We start from the raw sequence: 19,017 nt of genomic DNA on the forward strand, positions 1-19,017 counted from the left end.
CACTCCTGAGGTCCTGTGTCCCCCTGAGGGGCGAACCATATGTGGGATGACCTCTATGTTTGCGCAGTTCAGATGCAAGAAAAACTATTATTCCAACAATCGCGAGTACAGATGACACTCCCCAGGTCTCCCACAGCTTTTTAGCCTTTATTTTATTGCTGCAGCTACCAGTGTCGTCCAGTTGGGTGATCCTCTGCTCTTCATTCTTCAACCTTAGGGGTTAGACAACCCTTCAGTCGTGGCACAGATCAGGGGATTATTCTGCCCCGATTTCAAACAACGATCTGTGTATCCTCCAGAAAAAGGAACAGGAAGGTGTCCCCTTTTTGCCCAAAAGCCTCTCGAACTTCGTTGGTCTGGTGTTCCCGGATTTCCGCCAACCCCTTCATGGTTATTGCTGTGTTTATGGGATCCATCCTTTTGTGGTGACTAGCTGGAGCCCAAACGCCATGACCCTTGGACCCAGTTGATGTCTCGGCAGTCACTGTGTCTGTCTCTGCTACGGAGGATCCTCGCATCTCTGTGACCTCGTCTGGTGTCTGTTCCTTTCTCTGTAAGAGACAGAAAACCAAAACACCTCTCTTCCTAACCCTAATAATCTAATGTTGTTATCTACTGACCTTCTAGTGATTCAGAATTGGTCTAAAACATTCAGAATGTCCCAGGGACTTATTCTAATCATATCTTATGTGTGTGTAAGCGTGTTTGCATTTAGCCCTCTGCACTCAAGGCATTTCCTACACTTTATCAGTCCGGACAGTCACGCCGAACGAAGCTTCTGACCTTCAAAAGACCAGGTGCCAACTCGTTATAAGCACATTTGCAAGGTGTGTCTGAAAATTATTGAAACCCCTCTTTTTAACAAAAGACAAAGAAATTAACAAATCTTCTAAACACTATTCAGTTCATTTCAATGAGTAATGATTAAACATGAAAGTGATAGTTTATGCTTTTTCACTGATTCTCTAAAAGGTCCGTCTTCTTGGACCGCTATTAGCTTAAGCTTTACCATTCCTAAATTATTAAAGACACAAATGAAGTTATAAAATGTTCAAATAATCCTTGTTTGATGTTAAAGCTCAACTTTCCCCCCCTTTTTTGACACATTCCAATGTGTCAAATCAACGGAGCTAGAACATTCAAAAAAAAAAAAGTTAGGCAGCTACAAAGTTTCCCAGACCCTCAAGGTGATCCGCGTGTAACGTTCTGACTCAGGTATTTAATATTTTAATAAATGTCGTTTAATTAACTGCCGCTATTTAAACTAACCTTAAAGACATAATTGAAGAAAAGATCACAAAGAATAACATGATATCAGTGTTTTGTAAGCGCGTGCGGCCTTCTATGCTCAAAGCCTTTTCCCTCAATAGATCAGTCAGACATTCACGCTGACTGTAGCTTTTAACCCTTATTAACTTGAGCACAACTCTACAATGAGCAACAAGTTGCAATATGTATAAAAATGATCATGGTTACACCTGCAATGAAAAATTATATCATTATCCTAACACCTGTAAATAAAAGATTCATCAGAGGTTATAACAATCACAGGAACACAGATGTTAGTATAAGGTCAAAAGCTTCAATAAATGATCATGGATGCAATGCTTGTTGCATGATTCTCATACAATAATAATGCTGACGTTGAAAATAACAGTATAACACCCCCTTTTGTCCCGTTTCACTCGACACCTAAATGTTTATAGATGCCTCTTTTATTTTTGATTTTATTTCCCTGTTTTCTCCCCTTACTGACCACAGCAGGGGGATCTTAGTTTTAAATCAGCCATGAATCCAGCTCACCTGATTCATCAGTGAGCTCCACCATCACTGGCGTCTGACAGGGTGGCGCTGCATACTCTTCCTTTAATGTCACTATTTTCAACCTGTTAATTAGAGTGTTTAAACCTGAAGTCGACTACATCCACAACAAGTCAATACAGCTGTAAATGTGGCCAATTATCAATCTATTACCAATCAATAACAACAGATAACTCCTATTTTATGCATGCTTTTAATCAACCACTCACCCAGAGGATCTCCAATCCCAGGAAATTCCTTCTCCTCCTTTAATGAGTCTGTCCTCCTTCCATGCCCTGGTAACTGGTCCATCCAGAGCCACATGATCTCAAATATACATACAACAAACCAAACCACACCTTGGTCACACCAACCCTCCTCCGCCCCGAAGATGTCCAATGCCATCCTAGTATGGACTGTCAAAAGTGGCTTTAACGCTGACTGTCCTGACAATCCATCTCATACTTTTCCTGGTCAGATTTGCCAATCTCTGCACCAGGGTTTTAAACGTTTCGCCATTTTCATTAGGTTTTATTTTTTATTTAGTTTCGACTCCAGATTTTCAATTTTTTCCAGTTGTAATTAGTTTTTACCAATTCTTTGCTAGTTTAGTCTAGTTTTTATTTTTCTGGAAATCCTTAGTTTCAGTTTAGTTTCAGTTGTGTTTTGCAGAAATTAAGTGTAACAAAATCTCAGTTCCATCATATCAATCATGCTCTTCTGGTTATCCTTGGGTGTCGAGACTAATAACTATTAACTCTTGCCGCACCGAGTGGTCCTAATTTTGGTTGAAGTGAATTGATAACCTTTTGAAGGCGATTGTTTCACACCTTTATTTAGATGTCCCAGTCCTGTTATCTCGGGATGCATCACGCTGCCTTATCTGGGGTTAGCTGTTTTCTTGGGATGCGAGTTAAGTGGGGGAGCTCTTCAAGGAGGGGGAGTGTGCTCCCCCTGATGAGGTCTTCTAGGTAAGCTAGGTTAACCTTCTTGTGTGAGCTTTTCAAGTGCACTTTAAGGTTTGTGGGATTTTTTGTTTTATAAATGTCCCTCATGACCCCCTGATGGCCCAGTAATTCATTTTTGCACACTGTAGTACACATTTAGTTTTTTGCTTGTAGCTCTCATACTCTACTTGCCACTCCTCTAAGTCCTGATGTTTCTTAGAGAGGACAACAGAACCTTTAAAATTATATCCCATGTGTGGGGGTGTGGCCTTGCCAATTGTTTTTCCCACCTTTTCAAAATGGCAGGCGTGCCCACAAGCACATTTTATGGAAGAAAGAAAGGTAAGCTTTATATTTACATTTAAAATGTTTTGTTAAACTCAGATTTTTATTTTATTCAAAAAATAAACATCTAGTAAATAATTTGAGGGGTCTTTAAGAATTAGGCTCATTTACTTTCACAGGGAACATGACTAATTTATTAATGTGTGCTCTACACATTAGGACTTTATACTTATATTTATTTCACTGTTTCCTAGTAGACAACTTTTGACAAAGGCGGAGAGAATTCTTAACACAATTATTAAGGGAGATTCAAACATAGATTTTTCAAAATATGAGAGGGTCAGGACCCACTAAAAGCCACACAAAGATTATCGAGATGCAGTGGCAGATGTAGTAGAGAAAGACACAGGGCCACCTGAAATCTGTCATCCTATCTGGTGCAAAACCAACATGTAGTAGAATCTGGAATTTTGATTTTGAGTTAAAAATAAAATATGGGTAAAATGCAGAAATCTTTTCCAGTAAAGTAAAAAATAAAAGTCGCAATTATAGTTGAATCCATAACACCTAATTGTTTCTACGAGATCACGTCGTTGCTGAAAGTTATCAGTGATCTCAATGTGTGAAAAGAACTCACAGTATCTGGGGTTTAAGCTCCTCTTAGCTGAGAACCCTGGGGCAAACATGTGAACAAGACCTGAATAATACCAGTAATGAAGAGTTCTCTCCAAAGATCAATAAAAGGAAGCCCCAATCTGATGAGAGTCTACCAAAATATGGTTCACTCCACTTGCCTGAAATGGTTAACAGTCCAAGGCATTTCAGTTGTAGAATGGTTGGGTGCAACAGTAAAACAGATGTGAGATGAGGGGAGTGCCAAATGTTCCTTTGTGTCTCCAAATAAAATCAGTACTTCCTCAGATATCCTAAATAAATTGACTTTTGTGAAATAGAAAGTTCAGTGCCATCACTTATTCCTGAACCAATAGTTTACAGCTAGTGAAGTGTCAGTGACTTCTGGGTTGGTCCCTGATCTTCATCTTATGAGATTGTTATTTTAATAACACTTGATTTATTTAAAAGAAAAAAGAAAAAAAGAAAAAGAAAAAACGAAAATATTTTCTCCCTGTTTTTTTTCTTATTCTCTGGGTCTCAGGAGGACATTATGTCCCTCTCCACTACAAGACTCTTGTCATGTCTACAAAACAGTCATATTAAAATCATCCTCAATTCTATTCTGGCGCTGTCTCCCGACTTTTCCTGACCTGATTCTGCGCGTGGACGAAGCAGCAACACAGACGACTCGACTAACGTACTGCCTTAACTTTACTATAGCAGGGCACGCACACATCAATGCAACCAAACACATTTTGCTATAAATCTAGTTAATTTTAGTTAGTTTTGTGAACATTCATTACAGTTTTAGTTAGTATTCCTTTTTGTTTTGATTTTATTACCGTTAACGCAAATTTTTTTCCACTTCTAGTTTTCGTTATTTCATTTGTTGTCTTTAATAATAATAATCTTCTCTGCACCCTTGAATAAACATAATCAATATGATCAACATTTTGCTGCTTGTTATTTCATCATCTTATTGAATCAAATACTTCATCCTTATGTGGTTTACGACATTATATTTATCTAAATCTCCACTTTGTGTCTAAATGTTTGAATAATTTTTCGAGGGTCAAATTTTGAGAATTCGACCATAAGTGAAAGTTATGGCGTTATCACCCCCTTTGGGGATTACCTTTTTCCAGTTTTGATGATATTCCTCCCCGTTCTCTATTCTTTGCAAGTACCCCTCTTCGGTGGCGAGAAACTGCTGGTGTGATCAAGCGGGTGCTGTAAAAACAAAAGCTCAGGACAGAACAGTCACCAGTCATGTACTTCATTCAAAATTAACAAATATCAAGCTTCATATTGATCCTCTGAGTGTAATGGTACATTTTAATTTGCACTTCTCAAAACTAAAAACAATATTTTCTTTATTCTACTCTTGTTCTTGTGCAGCATCACCCCTCAGCACATGCCCCTGTTATTTTATCTTACTTTTAAATTGTTGACTACTTCAAGAAAGCGCCCAAAAGACGGGGACCAGTGTTTATCATTACATATCTCCATTTTTAGTGTGGCTGTCTATCATTCCCCTGTTATTCATAGACCTCGGTGGAGGGTTTTTTGTTTGTTTGGTTTTTTTTTTTTTTTTTTTTTTTTTCTTACCTCTAAAAAATTAATTGACTTTTTACAGTGACCCACTATGGTTAATAATAACATGCTCAGTCATGAGTGGAATCAAACCTTTTCTTCACTTTAGCATTTAACATTCCCAACCATATAATATGATACATTAATTAAAACACAGCTACTAAAACACAATTTTCTTAATGCAAACATCAGTAACTCAACATTAGCAACCAAAGGGTTCAGTCTGCAGTTCACACTGCTGTGAAGCTACAGCTCTTTAGTCTCTGTCATCTTTCTTTTCTTGCAAACAAAACAAAGCAAGACAAAACATCCACCCTTCTTTTACAGGCTGGGTGAATTGTCTGTGGACATTCAATAATCCTAAAATCGGCACCTTTTTTGTCTCAGTATCAAGTCAGTTAAACTTTTAGTCGTCAGTCCATCACAGTCCAGTCACATGCATACATCCACACACATTCATACCAGAAGTTGCTGATAATGGAGTCTCACGCGCAACCTAATCGAGCCTCCATCACCAGCAAGATGACGTCATCATTTTAAAGAAAACAGTTCCTTGTTTGTTTTTCCTTCTTTGGACTGGATTGACTCGCTGCAATCCTTTTAGGCTTCAGGCTTCTCATGTGATCAATGTCCCATATAAGTGAATTTTTTCTCCCAAGCCCATTATAATCATGGAGAAAAAATACTTTGCGACTGTTTTCAATAAGAATATTTTATAGCGCTTTAAAGTTCAACCTCTCAGGCCTGGATTAAAGAGCTGATTTGTTAAATCAGAAACTCACAAAATACCAAAATATCACCACCGGTGGATCACACCTCTCTGATGTTCTTATCTCAGTGCACTGTAACAAAAGCACAAACAAACGCAACCAATAAAATACTAATAAAGTAACAAATACTGGGGCCCATTGCAAACATGTCCAAAGTTCAAACCATCTTTCTCTCTCTTAGAGAAAGAGAACAATCCAAACCTCACTGATAGAATCAACCTAGTGTCAAACAAAACCCAAAAATCAACCAAAACTTCACACACACTATATTGTGTAGGCCTACAGGCACCGTAACTCCTTTTTTTTTTTCACTGACAAAGACATGTTGGATTGACTTGATTCAATAGTGGACACTGGTTACACACAAATGTTTTGCTTTGGCAGAAACTTAACAACTGAGTTAAATCAACACAACCTTTTCATATTCTCTCCGAAATAAAACTCACACCATTCACTCATCATTTTCACTCTGTACCACTGCTCCTTATCAGGCTGTGTGAAGCACAGTAAACAATTCAGTGGAGGCCTTAAGCCATAAACAGACATCACGCACAGACATTGTTTTCACAACCAAACTACTTTAGACCTTGTCCCCTAAATCTACACAGATGCCCTCTGTGTGGCATGAAATGCATTTAACCAATAAACAATCAATGAGTTCTTATTGTTGTAACCGACTCCATATTCGGATGTTCGTGTGCAGCATTTGTTAGTAAAGCATTCTTCATTGCATCAGCGTGTGTGTGTGTATCACTCTTTATTGCACAAGCTTGTAGATGTGTGTGTGTGTGTGTATCACTTCTCAGTGAATTGAATCAGCATATTGATTTTTTGCAGGTGTGTGTGTCATTTCTCACTCAATCAACGAGTGCATATGTTCGTATGTGTTTCTCTTCATTCTGAGTCAATGCATGTAGATGTGTGTGTTTGTGTGGGTGTTTGTGTTCATCACTTTCCTGTTCTGGTGTTCTGGGTAAACCACGGCCTGAAGCGTGCCCCGGGGTCCTGCCCTCCTCCTTTTCAGTCCGTTTGCATCTGTTGGTGCTGCTGCTCAAAGTTCTGTCCATACTGGTTCTGGCCCCAATTGAGGCAGTGCTTTTCTCCAGTATCCTGCATCTTCTCCTTATTCCACTCCTCCTTAGCTTGACCCTTTTGCTTCTGTAGCTCCTTCAGGGTTTTGATACGCAGCTCAATCGTCTGGATGTCAGTGTCAAGCTCCAGTCTACGCTGCTGCTCCAGCTCTTCCTCTGTTTCTCCCAGCCAAGTCAAGATTTTGTTCAGGTCCAAGTTCAGCTGCTGTCACTGCTGCTCGTTCTGCTTTGTTCTCATCTCCTTGCTGAGGTCCTGAGCCTGATTTCAAGTTGTGTGTCTGGGACTCCAAGTCTGATGGGTTCGATAATCAGCCAGCTCCTCCTGAGCCATGCTCAGTTTTCTGCTCTGATGCCTTGAGCTCTTACTGAGGGGCAGAAACCTCACAACCTTTTCCGTCCACTTCAGATTGAAGTCCATCGATGTTTTCCTTGCTTTGCTCCACGGCCTTCTTCGGCTCTGCTGTTCGGCTCTTCTCAGAGGTCAGCTCCTGGCCGAGCCCCGACACCTGTGCCTTCAGCTTATTTTCTCCTGGTGTTTTGTCCATTCTGAGGTGCCTCCTGACCTCAGTTACTCCTCCTTTCTCTGGCACGCCCTTTTTGCTGCCCGATGGTCATTGTTGGTCCGTCACTGTCCTGCACAGTTTTAATGCAGAGTGGTTAAGGTCAGCATGGTTTTGCTCGGCCTCTCTTTTCATCTGGGCTTAATGGGCGTCTCGTCACAGCTCTGTCAGCTGAAGCTGTCTTTTTCCATATGGCAAGAATGTAAAGAGTGTGTGAGAAGGGTGTGTCCGATCAGGCACAATGCTGGTGGCTTTGCGAGTGCCTCGTTTTCCAAATCCAGATGTTTATTTGTCATGTACACAGCAACAGAGAGAACAGTCTGTTGTTGGGATGGCTGAGGTCCTTCACGATCTTCCTGGTCTTGGTCCAGCACCGCCTGCTGTAGATTGCGTGCAGGTCAGGGTGCTCGGAGCGGATGGTGCGCTCAGCTGATTACACAACCCTCTGTAGAGCTTGTCTGTCCGGCATGGTGCTGTTCCCGAACCAGACAGTGATACAGCTGCTCAGGATGCTCTCGATAGTTCCTCTATAGAAGGTGGTCAGAATCGGTGGTGGGAGCCGGGCCTTTCTCAGTCTTCTCAGAAAGAAAAGACGCTGACAGAAATCTCCCCCGTGTAGTGAAACGGGCCTTGGATTTAACTCTCTCCGTCTCTGCTGCATGAGATCATTTTCCTGCAGCACTGTTGACATTTTCAAGTTGTTGTTGCGGGTTCAGCTGCTTTAGCATTTGGTCAGGGTCACATCAAAGATGGTAGAGGAGAGAGCAAAGATGGTAGAGGGGAGAGCAGGAGTCCAGGGTCAGCTTCGGCTTCCCGGGCCGACAAAGCAGCCTGTAACCAAGCATAAAGAGAAAAAACAAAACAAAGACAAACAAAAACAAACGAACAGGAAAATGATGTTATTTTGGCTGCGTTATTCAGAGAGGGGAGAAACAACGGGACCAGGCCCTGTGTCAGCCTTCTCTCCCCCTTTTTTGTTTTTTCTCTCCATATAATCCACTCATGACCCGCCAAGCTGACAGGACAACACAGGTACATGTTAAAATTCTTAAGATCATGTTTAAAAGCACAAAAATTGGAATTTTCTTTCATTTAGTAATCACTTGTATTAATCAATCAGCAGAAAACATGTCACAATTTGACTTTTATTAACCACTAAATTTGTCGTGTTATCACTGGTTGTGATTTTTTTTTTTTTTTTTTTTTTTTTGAAGTTAAGTTGTTGTCCTGCAACCCAGAGAGTTTATTTGTTAGTAGTGGATAAACTTTATTATTTAACGGCGGATGTATGTTAAGTTTCACTGTTTTACTTGCTGGAAAATCTTCACGTGTTCATGGGTGTAAGCTGTTTCTTCATTGCGTGTATGTGCGTTTGTAAATGGGCTAATTTAACGTTCTTTACTCAAACGAGGCATTTCTCTAACATGTGCCTCTCTCTCACATTACTCTGCTTGTGTGTTTTGTTTCACCTTTTTGTTGTGATGCTCCGGACGCCTTCCCAACCTCCACAAGTCTGTCGGCCGCAATTTTATGTGTTAAAACTTCTCTTAATTTCTCCTTTAATTCTCTGCTAGCTGCTGTCTTTTCCACAGCTGCTGATCCTTGCTGAGTTTGGTTTCCATTACTATAATTTGCTTCGGCCGCTGTGCTTGTGGGGGCAGTTGGTCCAGCCCCGTAGCCACCTGTATCAACACACTGAGAGATTTATTTAATATCATTTTCATCACTGTTAAATAGACCAGCAGGCAAGACGCCCGCCTTTGCACTGCAGACTACATGCCAGTCTCCCAACACACTCCTCTCTGAGTTTCAGCTTTAAAACCCAACATCATTCACACCCTAGTCATTCAACACCTTATTTGTAGTATCATAATCAGCAAAATCAGCGTTTTACTTACAGGCATGTATCATTGTTTGCAAATCAAAATTATAAAACTCAAAAACACGCTAAACAGCAACAAAAATCCTCTGTGCGCCTCACAGCTCATTTGCGTCTTCACACACAGTCTAAAAATAGCTCGCAGCGCTGCTGTGCGCTGTCGTCACACACAGGGTCACACAAAGCTCAGACAAAATTCTTTTATTTTATATTACAAAAGACGTCTTATATTTACAACCACTGACAGGCCTGACAGATTCAGCACCTAACAAATTTCGACAAATTTAAGTTAACGGGTCCAACCGAAGAAAGTCCAACTTTTTTGTAATCAATCAAACAGTATCTGTTACTTCTGGAACAGTTTCTGGCCTAATTTCTAAAATCCCTAACTCAATTTAACAGTATCCAAACAAGCACATGACACCGTTTTAAACGATGAGGAGACTCGGTAACTCCTAGCTTATTTCAGGATGCCCTGTACCCCACAGATAAGCCAAACTGAACTAACCCTGTTCGCCGACAGGTCAAGACCGCGCGTCCACGGCCAGGAGGGGGCGTAACCCCCGGGCTATGTGCTTCTTAGCAACTTCTGGTGCCGTCCTATAATAATTTTCACCTAACCGATTTTGAGAAATTTTACCATAACGGGTCTCACCGAAGAAAGATAACTTTTTTACGACCAATTAAACAGTCTCTGTTACTTCTGGAACAGTTTCTGTCCTAATTTCCCTACCAAACTACCTGTGCCTTCAGCTTATTTTCTCCTGGTGTTTTGTCCATTCTGAGGTGCCTCCTGACCTCAGTTACTCCTCCTTTCTCTGGCACGCCCTTTTTGCTGCCCGATGGTCATTGTTGGTCCGTCACTGTCCTGCACAGTTTTAATGCAGAGTGGTTAAGGTCAGCATGGTTTTGCTCGGCCTCTCTTTTCATCTGGGCTTAATGGGCGTCTCGTCACAGCTCTGTCAGCTGAAGCTGTCTTTTTCCATATGGCAAGAATGTAAAGAGTGTGTGAGAAGGGTGTGTCCGATCAGGCACAATGCTGGTGGCTTTGCGAGTGCCTCGTTTTCCAAATCCAGATGTTTATTTGTCATGTACACAGCAACAGAGAGAACAGTCTGTTGTTGGGATGGCTGAGGTCCTTCACGATCTTCCTGGTCTTGGTCCAGCACCGCCTGCTGTAGATTGCGTGCAGGTCAGGGTGCTCGGAGCGGATGGTGCGCTCAGCTGATTACACAACCCTCTGTAGAGCTTGTCTGTCCGGCATGGTGCTGTTCCCGAACCAGACAGTGATACAGCTGCTCAGGATGCTCTCGATAGTTCCTCTATAGAAGGTGGTCAGAATCGGTGGTGGGAGCCGGGCCTTTCTCAGTCTTCTCAGAAAGAAAAGACGCTGACAGAAATCTCCCCCGTGTAGTGAAACGGGCCTTGGATTTAACTCTCTCCGTCTCTGCTGCATGAGATCATTTTCCTGCAGCACTGTTGACATTTTCAAGTTGTTGTTGCGGGTTCAGCTGCTTTAGCATTTGGTCAGGGTCACATCAAAGATGGTAGAGGAGAGAGCAAAGATGGTAGAGGGGAGAGCAGGAGTCCAGGGTCAGCTTCGGCTTCCCGGGCCGACAAAGCAGCCTGTAACCAAGCATAAAGAGAAAAAACAAAACAAAGACAAACAAAAACAAACGAACAGGAAAATGATGTTATTTTGGCTGCGTTATTCAGAGAGGGGAGAAACAACGGGACCAGGCCCTGTGTCAGCCTTCTCTCCCCCTTTTTTGTTTTTTCTCTCCATATAATCCACTCATGACCCGCCAAGCTGACAGGACAACACAGGTACATGTTAAAATTCTTAAGATCATGTTTAAAAGCACAAAAATTGGAATTTTCTTTCATTTAGTAATCACTTGTATTAATCAATCAGCAGAAAACATGTCACAATTTGACTTTTATTAACCACTAAATTTGTCGTGTTATCACTGGTTGTGATTTTTTTTTTTTTTTTTTTTTTTGAAGTTAAGTTGTTGTCCTGCAACCCAGAGAGTTTATTTGTTAGTAGTGGATAAACTTTATTATTTAACGGCGGATGTATGTTAAGTTTCACTGTTTTACTTGCTGGAAAATCTTCACGTGTTCATGGGTGTAAGCTGTTTCTTCATTGCGTGTATGTGCGTTTGTAAATGGGCTAATTTAACGTTCTTTACTCAAACGAGGCATTTCTCTAACATGTGCCTCTCTCTCACATTACTCTGCTTGTGTGTTTTGTTTCACCTTTTTGTTGTGATGCTCCGGACGCCTTCCCAACCTCCACAAGTCTGTCGGCCGCAATTTTATGTGTTAAAACTTCTCTTAATTTCTCCTTTAATTCTCTGCTAGCTGCTGTCTTTTCCACAGCTGCTGATCCTTGCTGAGTTTGGTTTCCATTACTATAATTTGCTTCGGCCGCTGTGCTTGTGGGGGCAGTTGGTCCAGCCCCGTAGCCACCTGTATCAACACACTGAGAGATTTATTTAATATCATTTTCATCACTGTTAAATAGACCAGCAGGCAAGACGCCCGCCTTTGCACTGCAGACTACATGCCAGTCTCCCAACACACTCCTCTCTGAGTTTCAGCTTTAAAACCCAACATCATTCACACCCTAGTCATTCAACACCTTATTTGTAGTATCATAATCAGCAAAATCAGCGTTTTACTTACAGGCATGTATCATTGTTTGCAAATCAAAATTATAAAACTCAAAAACACGCTAAACAGCAACAAAAATCCTCTGTGCGCCTCACAGCTCATTTGCGTCTTCACACACAGTCTAAAAATAGCTCGCAGCGCTGCTGTGCGCTGTCGTCACACACAGGGTCACACAAAGCTCAGACAAAATTCTTTTATTTTATATTACAAAAGACGTCTTATATTTACAACCACTGACAGGCCTGACAGATTCAGCACCTAACAAATTTCGACAAATTTAAGTTAACGGGTCCAACCGAAGAAAGTCCAACTTTTTTGTAATCAATCAAACAGTATCTGTTACTTCTGGAACAGTTTCTGACCTAATTTCTAAAATCCCTAACTCAATTTAACAGTATCCAAACAAGCACATGACACCGTTTTAAACGATGAGGAGACTCGGTAACTCCTAGCTTATTTCAGGATGCCCTGTACCCCACAGATAAGCCAAACTGAACTAACCCTGTTCGCCGACAGGTCAAAGCCGCGCGTCCACGACCAGGAGGGGGCGTAACCCCCGGGCTATGCGCTTCTTAGCAACTTCTGGTGCCGTCCTATAATAATTTTCACCTAACCGATTTTGAGAAATTTTACCATAACGGGTCCAACCGAAGAAAGATAACTTTTTTACGACCAATTAAACAGTCTCTGTTACTTCTGGAACAGTTTCTGTCCTAATTTCCCTACCAAACTACCTGAGCCTTCAGCTCAATATCCAGGGACTCAAACCCAACATTATTACTTTCATATTTCTTCAACTTCATTAAATACTCTTAAGCAACTTTACACTGCATATCACACGGTGATTCTCATCAAAATCAAAACAGACCCTCTGCCAGTAATTTCAGTGAGTAGACTTTAATTTAGTTATATCCAATTTGGCACATTTTGGAAATAATTCAACAGGTAGTGCCTTACCTTTAGATAAGCCGGCTTTTGTCCACTCAAATCAGACCACTGGCTCGTGCCTGTCCGTTCGACAACATCGGACCGTCCAAACTTTTAAATTCCACCCCAATACCACAGGACGAGCCCCCAAGCTGTTACGAGTTCAAAATTGGGGATGGACACAAGAGAAAAAACCACAATAACAACACTGGTCCGGCCGGGTTGAGTCAAACGATGATTTTAATGAACACACGCGTGGGAGATGGACACTGTATGCAGACAGCCTCAAAATCTCAAAATGGTGGAGCATTGCTCAAACTTTTATAGCCTCTGGTGCCTCCACCTTATCATACAAAGCCTAAACATTCACATGCTTTCTCTCACACAGCGCCTGAGCTACGACCTTGGCACACTCTGTTCTCTTCTACTCAGACAAATTAGACAATAACCTTCTGCGAACAGTATTTCTTATAACTCAGCAGTATAATGCATCATAAAACAATATCATTCATTCACAACAAGTCAGCAATTTAATGTAATGCAAATCAGTTTAACTAATGTAATAGTTATCAGCTTCTTCTAATTCAGGAGAATAATGCAAACTAAAACTACATAATAATTCACAATCTTTAATTCGGGGTATAACATGGCATAAAATAATATTAGAATCTAACAATGTGCCATGCAATGCTCAATTACATGGGTGGGAACTAGTGTGTTAGCGCAGTTAGCTCGTTAACGTGTTGGCCGTCTAGCCCCATGCACGGGGCGATCGGCGGTAGCTCGTTAACGGAGATTTGCCGTGTTGTGGCGTTAAGGTCATTTCAACGAGATTAACCTGAAAGCACTAGTGGGAACACAACGAATATGACTGCACATTTACGCCGACATCATCCTAGTGCAAAGACAAAAACAACAAGCATGCTACTAACTTTAGCCGAGTCATTTAGACAGCTATTAGCACATGATTCTCCTTATGCTGCTGAGAATATAGCCCAGAAGAAGCGGATAGTATAGCTTTTATTTTGGAAAGAGGCATTTCTCTGTAATAAACTCTCTTTTCCAAAGATGAGTGATTCCTCAATCAGATACAGGGCTCGCAAAATCGCTAGCCCGACGTCCTGGGGCTAGCGATTTTTTTCAGACGGGCTACCCTGCCCGTCGGGCTATTGTAGGAAAAATATATGTCAATGCTTTTGCATTCTTTCAGAAATGTAGCTGGGTAATTATGTCATTGGCATCGGTGAGCCACTGTCAATATGTGATATATTGAAATCGCGTTTGAATTTGCGCTTGTTTTTTTGCTTTCACTTTGCAATCGTGCGAACTGTGTATAGAGAGCGACAGCACTGATCTGTGAGTGATGATAATTTGTGCACCAATTCCTCTGACATCGTCTTATTAATCGTTAGCTTACTATGCAAACATGACAAGTGAAATCTCCCGCAGCAAGCTTAAACATGTGAGAGGTTGATCGCGCAGAGAATCGCTGAGCTTATGTGAGTGAGCGTGTAAAAGCATTTCAGTTCTGCTGAGCCAAATAAGACAGGTCAGGGTGAAGAAGTGACAGCCAAAGAAAAGCTTACCACAAAACGGAAAAGTTATGACAAATCAGACTATAAGGCAAAAAGAAAGTGCAGCTTTATGGTTTCATGGACAAAAGAATTTCTGTGGCTGCAATATGACGAGCTAAATAACCAGGGCTGCACATAAGTGGTCCGCAGGTGCGCATTCACTGTCAAAATAAAAAACGCGCACAAGGGTTAGGGTTAAATTTAAAAACTGTACTTTTGAGTTAAAATATATATTTATAATTTTAATAAATGACTAATTAAAAAGGCATGAACATTTTTTTGTATCGAAAAAATATCGAACCGTGACACCAAAGTATCGAACCGAACCGAACCGTGAATTTTGTGTATCGTTGCACCCCTAATATATATATATATATATATATATATATATATATATGTACATGTACAGTGGGGCAAAAAAGTATTTAGTCAGCCACCGATTGTACAAGTTCCCCCACCTAAAATGATGACAGAGGTCAGTAATTTGCACCAGAGGTACACTTCAACTGTGAGAGACAGAATGTGAAAAAAAAATCCATGAATCCACATGGTAGGATTTGTAAAGAATTTATTCGTAAATTAGGGTGGAAAATAAGTATTTGGTCAATAACAAAAATACAACTCAATACTTTGTAACATAACCTTTGTTGGCAATAACAGAGGTCAAACGTTTACTATAGGTCTTTACCAGGTTTGCGCACACAGTAGCTGGTATTTTGGCCCATTCCTCCATGCAGATCTTCTCGAGAGCAGTGATGTTTTGGGGCTGTCGCCGAGCAACACGGACTTTCAACTCCCGCCACAGATTTTCTATGGGGTTGAGGTCTGGAGACTGGCTAGGCCACTCCAGGACTTTCAAATGCTTCTTACGGAGCCACTCCTTTGTTGCCCGGGCGGTGTGTTTTGGATCATTGTCATGTTGGAAGACCCAGCCTCGTTTCATCTTCAAAGTTCTCACTGATGGAAGGAGGTTTTGGCTCAAAATCTCACGATACATGGCCCCATTCATTCTGTCCTTAACACGGATCAGTCGTCCTGTCCCCTTGGCAGAAAAACAGCCCCATAGCATGATGATTCCACCCCCATGCTTCACAGTAGGTATGGTGTTCTTGGGATGCAACTCAGTATTCTTCTTCCTCCAAACACGACGAGTTGAGTTTATACCAAAAAGTTCTACTTTGGTTTCATCTGACCACATGACATTCTCCCAATCCTCTGCTGTATCATCCATGTGCTCTCTGGCAAACTTCAGACGGGCCTGGACATGCACTGGCTTCAGCAGCGGAACACGTCTGGCACTGCGGGATTTGATTCCCTGCCGTTGTAGTGTGTTACTGATGGTGACCTTTGTTACTTTGGTCCCAGCTCTCTGCAGGTCATTCACCAGGTCCCCCCGTGTGGTTCTGGGATCTTTGCTCACCGTTCTCATGATCATTTTGACCCCACGGGATGAGATCTTGCGTGGAGCCCCAGATCGAGGGAGATTATCAGTGGTCTTGTATGTCTTCCATTTTCTGATGATTGCTCCCACAGTTGATTTTTTCACACCAAGCTGCTTGCCTATTGTAGATTCACTCTTCCCAGTCTGGTGCAGGTCTACAATACTTTTCCTGGTGTCCTTCGAAAGCTCTTTGGTCTTGGCCATGGCGGAGTTTGGAGTCTGACTGTTTGAGGCTGTGGACAGGTGTCTTTTATACAGATGATGAGTTCAAACAGGTGCCATTCATACAGGTAACGAGTGGGGGACAGAAAAGCTTCTTACAGAAGACATTACAGGTCTGTGAGAGCCAGAGATTTTCCTTGTTTGAGGTGACCAAATACTTATTTTCCACCCTGATTTACGAATAAATTCTTTACAAATCCTACCATGTGGATTCATGGATTTTTTTTTCACATTCTGTCTCTCACAGTTGAAGTGTACCTCTGGTGCAAATTACTGACCTCTGTCATCATTTAGGTGGGGGAACTTGTACAATCGGTGGCTGACTAAATACTTTTTTGCCCCACTGTATATATTAGAGATGGCACGATACCACTTTTTTATGTCCGATACCGATTCCGATATCATAAATTTGGATATCTGCCGATACCGATATGAATCCGATATAGTGTTTTTTAATCAACAAAACTGTTTTGTTAAAATATCTTGCTGCATTTTGTATAAGTTCATACTCAAGTTTAAAACAACAACTACACTAAAGCTATTCTGTTATACCTGTATGCAAAAAAAAAAAATTTCATAGTTCAGCAATACTGATCAATCTAATAAACTTAAACCTACACCATCCTCCCTATTCTGGTATTTTAAAGAGTACTTAGCGTAAATATTAAGCAACCTAACTAATAGGGTTCCAACTCCCAGCAACAACAAAAATAAATAAATAAAAAATAGGGAACCACCCCTCACGCTCCACCTCATGATGCTTAATCGACGTAATCAACCTTAATTTGATGCAGTGTGAAAAAAAAATGCACAGAAATCAATTATTTTTCAAGAAATATTAAATAGATTCAACATCTTTCTTCAACAAAATTGCAGACTGCACAGATGGTACCTTCCCAAAGGAAAAAGTACTATAGCTTACTAGGGTATATATATTAGACTTAATAGTCACTATATACAGTAATTGACTTTATTCATTTTACATCAAATTAAAACTTTGGGTGTAAGATTCGGATAATTATTTATTAAAAGCTAGACATTTTAAATGAGAATAAGAAAGAAAAGTATGTCTTTGTGCCCCCTTTTTCCCTGTTAATGCCCTATCGGCCCCCTGGCTAAACTTTGCTAGATCTGCCCCTGCACAGTTACCAGCCGTCAGCTACGTAGAAAAAGATCCTCGAGTAGAAAGTAATATTAAATAAATTCTAACAACAGCTTATCAAGCTTAAACGTGCTGCTGTTGTTCAGCCACTGGTTTCCTCTTTCTGGTGCAAAGTGGGCCAAAAACAAACCAGAGAGATGGACTCGCGACAGAAAAGCCGATCAGCTGATCATTAAGCAGTTTCATGATTGAAGTATCAGCAAGAAGAGGCAGTCGCTTGTTAAGCTTAACGCAGGAATGCTTGACAAACATTCAGAGATGGACTTACACACTTGCTTTACTTCTCTCGGGGATAACTTTGTCGGAGATGAAATGCCGGGTTGCTAGCGAAGCTCCAAATGCTATCCAGACCACCGACAGGTCCCGTATGCCACAGCCGCTCTACGACGTGATGCATACTGCTCCGACGTGCTAACGTTCTGAGGTGAGTTACGGCGTGTTGCAAGTTTTGTGAGGTGCTTTCGTGATATTTAATGGATCGGATTACATTTTTTATTTTTCTCCGATATCCGATCCAGTAATTTAGGTCAGTATCGGACCGATACCGATACGTAATATCGGATCGGTCCATCTCTAGTATATATATCTTTCAGGTCAGTTCCGGATCGTTGAGTGCGAGAAGAACTGACCTGAAAGATAGGATCATGGCCAAGCTTGAAACCTGGACCCCCCGTAGCTGGTTACCAAGATTACGTGAAGTACCCTCAGAAGGTCTGCTAGATGATGCTAATGCAGCACTACGGACGATACCTACAGCCACGATTACCGACACTAACAAGCTGATCTACAATACGGCAGCCATGATCAGTGAGATGCTTGGCTACAAGTTGAACAGCCACAAGGGGCAGTACCCTCCATGGAGAAGGAGGCTAGAGGCTAAGATCAAGGTAGCACGGAGGGAGGTTAGCTAACTATCGGAGTTGCAGAAAGACGCGATGAGGAAGGTGCCTAAGAAGTACAGGAAACTGTCCATACCTGAAGCCTTGGAAACTGCCAAGCAAAGACTCACAGCCTTGGCTGGCCGCTTGAGGAGGTACACCAGAGAGATAGAAGGCAGGAGAATAAACCAGCTGTTCTCCACAGAACCAACCATGGTATACTCTCAGTGGCAGGGGAACAATATGAGAACAGCACCACCAAGGCTGGAGGCAGAACAATACTGGAAGAGCACATGGGAGAAGGACGCAACCCATAACGGCAATGCTCAGTGGCTAGTGGATCTGAGTGCAGACCACAGCGACCTCCCCGAACAGGGTCCAGTAACCATCACAGTGGCAGATATACAAGAAAGGGTCTCCAGTATGAAGAGTTGGACAGCACCAGGCCCTGACATGGTTCACGCCTACTGGCTAAAGAAGCTGACTGCACTCCACGAGCACCTGGCAGCACAAATGAATCAGATGCTAGTTGACGAGAGACACCCGGAATGGCTAACTGAATGCCAAACAGTCCGGATCCCCAAGGATCCCCAG

At 41.7% G+C, this 19,017-nt stretch overlaps 3 long non-coding RNA genes across 3 annotated transcripts; 2 read left to right on the plus strand and 1 right to left on the minus strand.

The window, feature by feature from the left end:
• Positions 1-323: 323 nt before the first annotated feature.
• LOC120722070 lies at positions 324-18,717 on the minus strand. Its single transcript, XR_005693326.1, has 4 exons — positions 18,706-18,717; positions 10,282-10,696; positions 2,031-7,607; positions 324-1,886 (listed from the first exon to the last, which is right to left on the minus strand). It is a non-coding gene; the product is annotated as an uncharacterized LOC120722070 (long non-coding RNA).
• LOC120722076 lies at positions 8,034-8,527 on the plus strand. The gene is made up of 2 exons (XR_005693335.1): positions 8,034-8,080; positions 8,360-8,527. It is a non-coding gene; the product is annotated as an uncharacterized LOC120722076 (long non-coding RNA).
• Positions 10,708-11,201, plus strand: LOC120722079. Its single transcript, XR_005693341.1, has 2 exons — positions 10,708-10,754; positions 11,034-11,201. It is a non-coding gene; the product is annotated as an uncharacterized LOC120722079 (long non-coding RNA).
• Positions 18,718-19,017: the final 300 nt, after the last annotated feature.

Source organism: Simochromis diagramma, unplaced genomic scaffold (genome assembly GCF_900408965.1).
Source record: "Simochromis diagramma unplaced genomic scaffold, fSimDia1.1 OVJJ01000123.1, whole genome shotgun sequence".
Taxonomy (NCBI): Eukaryota; Metazoa; Chordata; class Actinopteri; order Cichliformes; family Cichlidae; genus Simochromis; species Simochromis diagramma.